The sequence below is a fragment of the Ostrea edulis genome, chromosome 8 (assembly GCF_947568905.1).
Source record: "Ostrea edulis chromosome 8, xbOstEdul1.1, whole genome shotgun sequence".
NCBI lineage: Eukaryota > Metazoa > Mollusca > Bivalvia > Ostreida > Ostreidae > Ostrea > Ostrea edulis.
In genome coordinates, this window is record NC_079171.1 from 69,451,289 (window position 1) to 69,461,017 (window position 9,729).

The following is a 9,729-nucleotide window of genomic DNA, read 5'->3' on the forward strand; positions in this document are numbered from 1 at the left end:
GGGAAATTACAACCACATCCTGTTATATACATACATGTGTAAAGTATATGTATAAAACATTTTTACTTTAATCATGATTATTTTCTGATCACTTTTTTTTTTTAGAAAAGTTATGATTAGGATGAAGTAATTCTAATTTAATCAATTTCTACTCATAAACGAAGCAATTCAATTGCAACTGTAATCATGAAATTTCAAAATTATTATTCTTCAATTACGCTTGTTGTGGAAAAATAGGAATAGGAAAAAGTTACTTATTTTTCAATTTGGAAGGATCCTTCTATCATGTCTATCAGACATGATTTAGAGAGATTGATGGTCTTTAATGAAAACACCACAAGTTTAAATAAGGAATGCAATGTTCATGATCTTGACAAATTCTGCCCTGGAACTATATTTAGTTTTTTAAGAAAGACTTAAAATTTCCAGATTTTTATCGTCAATAAAATATTTAGGATGGACAGTGAAAATAAAGGTATAGGGTTTGGGAACTGGAATCATGTACATCTATTTTATTTTGATCTTAAACAGTCCCTTCCATGAACTTTAAAATATATATCTAAATAGGTTAATCAGTATGGTGTTTTGAGTAAAACAGGTCACATTTTCTACCAAAAACTTGTTGGTGCTGCAAATCAAAAGGAGCATGCTGCCACTGCTGTTACTCAATGTATTTATGTTCCTATACATCTACTTTTTGACTACAACATTTTCCTTATTTACCATGTTTACCTGTATTTTCAATTGATATTTAAGATATTTTCTTATCTGTACCTTTGTATTTTTCATAGCATTCGAATTAACTGATACATGTACAGCTACCATTTTATTTGTTATATAAATTTTGAAATTGGCAAGAATTAATTAGTGATGGGACATCAGTTAATTTGTATAATTAATCATTGGTTGTTGCTTCCCGTGCAATTTTACCAATTATTTTTCTTATATTAATATGATTAAAAAGAATTAATCAACCTAACAAATTATTTCATGGGTTTTTTCTTCATATATATACATATAATATATACAGGGCTCGAAATAAACATATGCTTGTCCGTCTGTGACTGGTTAAAAGTCTGTCGGACTGACATACATTTGTTTTAGTCAGTCCGATGGTACTGGTTAATTTTCTAAAGCATCATTTTGGAAAATATACTTATGAAATTTTATACACACATTTGGCATGATTCGATCTGTAGTATCAGACGAATCTGAATTGTAAATATAAATCCCACATTTAAGTGTTACAATAGTCTGAGGCATATCGAGTTATATATCGATCATTTTAATAACATTAACGAAATATGTTTAATTATTTCTGGGAAAACTCTGTTGGAGTGGTAAATTTTTCAGCGGACTAGTTGAAATTATACTCCATCAGTTCGTCTGAACTGATGACATAAAAAGTTAGCTTCAAGCCCTGTATATATATATATATATATATATATATATATATATATATATATATATATATATATATATATATATATATACATACCTATTATAAGACTTCAGCCGACGCAAAATATTTATCGACCACCGTTAGGCAGACGTATAAATTAGGCAGACGTTTTTAAGTCTGCCCAATTTTCTACTTGTAAAATGAAATTATGTATTTAACTTTTGAGTAAAATGTGTTTTCTTTCCTTAAATTTAGAATCTAAGCTTTACATTTCGGGCAAAAAGATTTCATTTTATTCATAAAAGTGTAAATTCTAGAGTTGTTAAAAACTAGCGTGTATTATTTTGGCAATATACGTTCCACGACTTGTGTAGACATTTTTCAAATGGGCATCACAAACGAAAGCGGAAATATATTTAAATTTCGTTTGATGTTTTCCTTATTCTGAACCACTAGGTGTCAGATTATCTAGATTAATATTTTTAAAGATTTTTAAGAAAGGTTTTCAAATATTTGAAACGATGTCACGATGGGTTTTTTTGTGTGTGCCTTTTAACTTTCTTGTAAACATGGTAAAATGAACTGTCATATACTGTAAGGGTCGACCTGTGATCATTTACATTTTGATTAATCATATAATGTCGATTTGAAACAAATTGCAGAAGAAATATGAATTAGCATCTCAAATTACATTAGGAACATCCTGAGGTATAGGTATGTGCATGTAACCATCCCAAAATCATTGTGTCCATGACTGTTCAAAATCTGCCTTTAAAAAATTCCATGTGCAATCTTTGAAATATTGGATCAGATAACTGATGCTATCACAATCATAAGAAATGATGAACTGTTTTAATTTTTTCTTGTTATAATTAAAATTCAAAGAAATTTTATCTGTTTTTAAAGATTTTCTTTTCATGAATTATATGGATTCATTTTTAAAATAAGGCACATTTCATTTCTTATTTGCTATACTATTTCTTGAAGCTTATTATTGTTTACATATTATGTTGGATAAACATAGTGAAGGAAAGTAGAAAGATTTCAGCAACATTTGAATAAAAACTGTAGAAGTAGATAAGAATGCTTAAAAAAGATCTTCCATAATTTGTGATTGGTTTTTATCCAACAAGTTGTTTGCTTTTTATTTTTTGACCTTGTGAAGGCTTCAGGATAGAAAACACATGTACAATATCCAGCAGCAGTCAATTGGGCTGCTCACCGATGGCCTGATAGCCCAGTTGGTAAAGGGCGATAACTCCTATCCTGGCATTCCTCTACTGTATGTCTTATACAAAGATTCCCCTAATATCAACTATCAGTTTATACATACCATATGTGTCCTATTGAGCACCCCGGGTGCTTAGAAAATTGAAGGGGGGGGGGGGGTTATTTAGTACTCTATGCTGAAATATTCCCATTAAATATACACATAAATTTTATTTCATTTTTTTAACACTAATAATTAATCCATTCTTGTCTATATTAAAATATACAGTAGTAGCTATTACTTTCAATTTCACTTGGTACCGTTTGTGTCAAAGACTAATACCACGTACGATTTACTAAACTTTCGGTTTCACTTTCGCAGCACAACTATGGCCGAGTATGAATATAGTTATGGGATTTCGTGTTTACAGGGATATCTATAATCTGGGATCCATTCCAGGGAGAAACTCTTGAAAAAAAATAGAAATCAACAATCCTATGCATAAATATGCGATTGCTGTTGTAAAGGACGGTGCAGTAGTTGGACACATGCCTCGAAAAATAAGTAAAGTTGTAGCATTCTTTTTAACAACATGGGGGGGGGGGGGCTTTGAAATGCATTGTAAAGGGGAAACTATCATTACTCCTAAGATACCGGTATTGGTGAACTAGAGATACCATGTATTATGAAATTCAGTGCGGAACAAAGAGATTGCTAGAAAGATTAAAAACTCTGTTATCAAAAAGGTGAGTAGTACTGTATTTCAAAGGAGGGGGGGCGCTTAATTTTTAGGGTTGAAAAAAGGCCCTGGGGTGTTTTTAGGGGTAGGGGCACTCAATAGGTCAAATATTTATAAATAAACTGTTTTTCTATACTGTTGACATTAAAAATTTGTCATTTTAATACATTTTTCTCATGTTTTATTACTCTGCTTTACGAAAATGTGTGGTTTTCTGATGTTGACCTATACTTCTGTTCTTATATGTTTGACATCTTAAAAAAGGTGGCAACATATACATTTGCTTTGGTTATTAATAAAATCGAACTATACCGAGTGGAAATTAATACAGTGTTTCCAATTTCAACCATTAGTATTGATGAGTCGCATAAGGGTAGAGCTACCTTGAATCTGCATAAATGGTATTAAACATGCAGTATGCAGGTATACATTCCACTGATTTCTTGTTCAGTGTTCAGGTTGTGATTGCTGACTTTATGTTTTCCTAGTGTGTGTTTTACATAAAATCTTGTCTAAAGTATGCATGTACTTGCAGAAAAATTAATTTAAAACAACCCGTTTTATAATAGTTAACAAACACACACATGTACATAGCCGGGCCTCCAAAAATGGAAAATGCAGATGCTTGGATATGTTTTGGTAGATGATTGAAATGGAATTCAAAAATAAAATGTTGATAAATAAAAAAAAAATTATTGGCTAAGAAAAAGTGACAATGTTGAAAGTACTAAGGGCACAAACAGCATCTGTGTACATGTGTGTGTACAAATGTATACTGTCCTCCTAAGAGGGGTAACATATATACATGTAAATTAAAATGGAGAATATGACATGGAGACAAAGACAAAAAGGACTTTAAATCTTGTGTATTTTGGGGGATTGTAGCCAAAACTCTTGCATATCCAGGGTTTGACATTTACTTTTTTGAGCACTCGACCAGTCGGCTACTTCAAATGATTTTTACTAGACCTGACTTTATATCCACTAGCCCTGACAAACTTTCCAGAAAAAAAAACTGATAGTTTGAACTTTCTCCATATTTTAAAAATACTTCATTTAAATGACAAACGTTAAGTTTGAACCAAAACGTCTCAAAAATATCTTAAGTCTCGTCACGCGTCATTCAATATTCGATTTTCAAACACGTTTTCTGTTTCTTTAAATTCTACCCGGCACGGGTATTCTTTAGTCTATTTAGTATAAAATGACCTCAACCGGCTTTTTATTTATTTTATATTTCATAAGCCCTGCTTTGTTTCTTCCTAACCTTTTCTTTTTTCTCCTGGGACGTCTTTCCTTGAGGACGAGAAGTCGTATTTAATGCCTCGTTCACACGGATGCGCATCAAATTTTACTTCGCATCAAATATCGAATTAAATAGCGTTCACACGGCGGTAATATTTAATGCGAAGTAAACTAATGCGCATTAAAGTTGTATGCATCTCTATTAAAGGGTGCGCGAAAAAGAATAGACTATGTTATTGAAAATTATTTTTATAGATATTTTAATGAATATTGTGTAAATTATCATTTTGCTTAGTTTTTCGTACAAAACTGACATTAGTATATATAGCTGACCATGGGTATGATGCATGTGACCCAAATTTGCCATTACGCATGCGTGTACATTTAATGCGAATTAGCTTCGCTTAGCGTTCACACGGAGCTAATGCGAAGTAAATTTAATTCGCATTAAATCGCGATGTCAATTTTAATTCGAAGTAATCTAATGTGCATTAAAATCTCCGTGTGAACACGATTCAGATTTAATTCGCATTAACTTACGTTTAATGTGAATTAAATTCTTCGTGTGAATGAGGCATAAATATAGAGACATTCCCACACATATGTCAACACCGATAAATGTTTATTACGTAATTTATTAACTTGATAAACACTTTATTATAGTCAATTCAAATAAACTGTTTAAAATCAACATCGAGTAGATGTCGTAAAACATCACTACCGACCGCTACTTATTTATTAGAACTTAAAATAGATTATTCCATCACATGGTTCAAGATTGCTTGCAAACTCTTTACAGTTATTTTCTTTTAGTTAAGAATAAAATATCATACGGTTTAAAGTAAAGTTTCTTGTTTAGTTTTTAACACAACCAGTCGGACTAGTAAATCGACATTTTACCCGACCGGACCTATCATTTAGTAGACTCGGTCGGTCGGACGTGCCTTAGTGTCAAACCCTGATATCATCGCAACATTACTGTGTTAAAATGCATTATGTACATGTATGTGTTTGATGTGTAAAATTTTGTCTCTAGGAGAAACAATCCTGCACATCATTTGTGGAAATGGAAGAGTTAGAGGCAGAACAGGTAGGGAACATAATTTTCATCTAAGATTATATATCACCATCACATTGCAACAGTCTCTTTGAAATCAATCAGAAGTGACAATTGGGGATCAATGACAAGTCTACCTAAAGTAGAAAATGTATATACATGTATATATGCATATATATTATAAGCATGTATGTTTTGGAAGATGAAATATATGGCATTGAAAAAATATGTTGATGATATTAAGTAAAATAGTATTGTTCCTTAGGTTACCGCTTAGAAAAAGTTACAATGTTGAAAGTGCCAAGGACACAAGGGGTGTCTGTAATTGTATGTGTGCAAGTGTATATTGTCCTCCTAAGTGGGGTAACATATATACATATAAAATAAAATGAGGTCCTCCTAAGATGGGTAATGTATAAGATAAAGTGGAGAATATGACACAGAGACAAAAACTAAAAGAACTTTTAATTAAATCTTGTATGTTTTAGGAGATTGTAGCCAAAGCTCTTGCTTATCATTGTACCATTACTGTGTTAAAACCTGTATTATTATACCCCAGTATGAGAATTCTATGCAACGCGTAATCTGATTGGTCTAGACGGTCACATGCCAGGGATAACAAAACTTCATATCTCCCTCTCAAACATCATATCTCCCTATCATATTTACCGCTTGGGCAGCCTCGTGCATTTTCCATAAAGTTAATGTCAAAGACGACGAAATGTATTGTGACGTCACAATAAGTCCGAGTCATTCTACTTCCATAATTCGTAAGGCACAAAATATGCGGGTCTCTGATACACAGTTAAATCGCCTGGTTTTGGTTGATACAAAAACAAGCAAGTAAATCAGCATTCAAGGAGAATGGTAAAACAAAAACTGGTTATCATATCACTCTATTTCGCAGGTTGTACCATCTAATTCGTTGAGACGCGGTGTTACCGTTAGGGCAATCTCAGCTACATACATGTACAATGTATAGATGAGCGGACTCCAATCTCAAATGCAATTTTGTGGTCTTGCTTTGTTTCGGTATAATAAACAATTTATTGCATGAATGTTCGGGAGATATGAAGATTTATTCACCCAAGAAAAATCATATTCCCCTCGGGCGTTGCCCTCGGGGAATAGGATTTTTCTTGGGTGAATAAATCTTCATATCTCCCTCACTATCATGCAATAAATGTATAATATGCATTATGTACATGTATGTGTTTGATGTGTAAAATTTTGTTTCTAGGAGGAACAATCATGAACATCATTAGTTGAAATGGGAGAGTTAGAGGCAGAACAGGTAGGGAACATAATTTACATCTAAGGTTATATATCACATATCACCATTACATCACAACAGTCTGCTTGAAATGAATCTTTTAAAAATTAAAAAAAATCAAGGAGAATAACCATATAAAGTTCAAAGACTAATTCCAGTTATTAGTCCCCTACCGGTTTATAAAACGAAAGTCAAGTGGATTTTAGGTTTCCTCTCTGTCCGTCTCTCTGTCAATCAGTCTGTCCCATTGGTTTTCCAGATATTTTTGCATAATGCTTGTGAGAATTCATTGAAACTTATAGTGCAGTAACTACAGATTGAGTTCAAGTTTCATATCTTTTGATGCATAAGTGTGAAAGAAATTAATTTTTATATTGTTATGTCTTTGTATTGATCGAGATTGGGATGTGTTCCAATGGAAGGACTGTAAAAGTAGGACAACTGAATAGATCGAGGCTGGGGTTGTGTAAATAATATTTTAATTAATTCCACATTTCAAATTCATTAATCGCAAAAGGGAAATATCAATAACTAGTGATCCTAATTGTTTGCGAACAATTAGAGGGCTTCCCACCTTCTACCGGTTTTTCAGTAGTGTTCAAATGCTAAACAATTTGATTTGGATAGAAAAGAAATTCAAATTTGCCGCCTTGAGTGTTGAAGTGTTGGAGATTGAGGCCTTGGTTTCGCACAATAGTACCGGTCAAATATTTGAAAAAAAGGGGTGTGGGTGTTGGATAGCCGGCACATATCGGGTAAAAGTGTAATAGGACTTGTGCAGGTGTTTGGGGGTGACTTTAGACCTGTTAGATATGATATTTGGAGGTGTAAAGAAACCGGAAGTGACATTTTCAGAGATTACACATGTAGTGCTGACACTCTGCTCATGCATGCTGGGACTATGAGCCTCATGTTGAAAAGATGCTAGGAGTCTGTGCACTTTACCATGTGTGTAATGGATTGTGGAATTTGATATACAGTTTGTAATTGCTCATCCTATGTGTTCTAATTCATGGAGAAAATTTCTTTCAGTCATTTCACCCAAGGAGGCATGCATATGGATTTAGGCTGTGAAAAAGAACCCCAAACAAAATGGAGGCATGGAGGCTGGTGAATTAAAAAAAGTTTCTGAGTGTATGATCTGAACGGAGAATAGGAATACTGCATCCCATCTGACCCTGCAGGTAAGTGTTTATTTGTTTACAATGACAGTCGGGATGGAATGTCAATGAGTTCAACTGTCGAGTAAAGTTGCATCATCATTATCATAAAAAAAAAACCTGAACTTAGTCTTTATGTTGATGCAGGCAGACATTGATGGAATCTGGCACATGTTTTTTCATGAATGCAAATGGAAATATTTGATTTACAAGACAGTCAAGAAATGGAGAAAATGGGTGTAGGTCAGATGTGTATGTGTAGGTCAGATTAGCTAGAATCCTGTTGTTGGGCATGTGACCGGTCAAAATGGTGTAAACAGCTGATCTAACATACATATCACTTGAAGGGTGGGGGATTTCTTCCTTTGGGACGACAGTCGTGATGTGTGGGTTTGCCTTGCTTGTGGAGACTGGCCCCTTGATGTGTGGCCTTGACCTTTGACCTTGGCCCACGTTCAAGGTCAAACCTCGAAAACTCCATGAGAGGGAAAGCTTGACCTTGACCTCATTTTGAAGGTCAGAGAGGTCACGGGGCTTTGCACAAGTGGTTCCGCGTCTAACTAGATCTGTGAAAAAGTTGTGGGCTCGAATGACAATGTCAGAGACTTTGGGGGCGAGAATCATGCTTCAGGGTTCTCGGTTTCCCTCGGTCAACTTCTCTGTCCGAAAGTTTTATTGTGAATTCGTCGAAGAAGGTCTCGCATCTCCACGACTTTCGGTCTAGTAGGAGTAGCGATAACAGGGTTTTCAATGTGAGTCGCCGACATTCGCAGTGTGGTCAAAGTTTTAGAGTTGTAATTCATGATATCGAGACCTATCGAAAATTCCTTGCTGACCCATGTGATATTTCGTTGCTATGTGAAGTGGGAAAAAGGGTGTAAAAAGTGCCATTTTCTCGCCATTCTGGATGACCTTTGACCTTGACCTACTTTTCAAGGTCAAGGTCACCCAACCCATTTCAGTGTGTTCCGTCTCTCTACGACGAATACTTTAGGAGTCGTCAATTTTTTAGGTATAAATCGTGAAACATAGGGGGGCATTAACTCCTTTTAACGGTCAGCTAATCCCTTCATTTAAAGTTCTTTGATTCTACTAATTGACCTGTAAAGGTTTCATCCTCCTATCATTTACGGTTAAAAAGTAGTAACGATAACAATGATTTCTGCCAAAGGTCAGATAACTCCATAAGGGGCCAAAGTTCCATGACGCAGGTTGAAATGTATTAGTTTCTCAAGAAGTGCTATATCATGAACTTTAAAGTTTTTCGATAAGTCTGAAGACGAAAAAAGTTTTTGAAGGCAGGAAAATAATAAACAGAACAAGAACAATAGGACTTTCCACAGAAAGATGGAAAGCCCTAAAAATATGAATGAAATCTGTTAATCACACAAGTATTTTTCTGTACTCGGTGAGAGAGGTCTGAAAATTATAGAGTTTTGAATAAGATTATTTCATTCCTGAAAAAAAAACTATACGAGACAACTGTATGAACCGTGAAATATCAAACTATTATACTAATATTCAATACTGGTATTAAACATGGTAGCATGTAGGGGTGCAACGATACGCTTGCCTCATGATACGATACATTGTATGATACAGACTTGACAATACAATACGTATCATGATACTTTTAACATGCT

General features: G+C 34.1%; 1 long non-coding RNA gene across 1 annotated transcript; it reads left to right on the forward strand.

Annotated features, from left to right (window-relative positions):
- Positions 1 to 2,770: 2,770 nt before the first annotated feature.
- LOC130049278 (uncharacterized) lies at positions 2,771 to 8,026 on the forward strand. Its single transcript, XR_008797783.1, has 4 exons — positions 2,771 to 3,176; positions 5,633 to 5,686; positions 6,894 to 6,947; positions 7,959 to 8,026. It is a non-coding gene; the product is annotated as an uncharacterized LOC130049278 (long non-coding RNA).
- Positions 8,027 to 9,729: the final 1,703 nt, after the last annotated feature.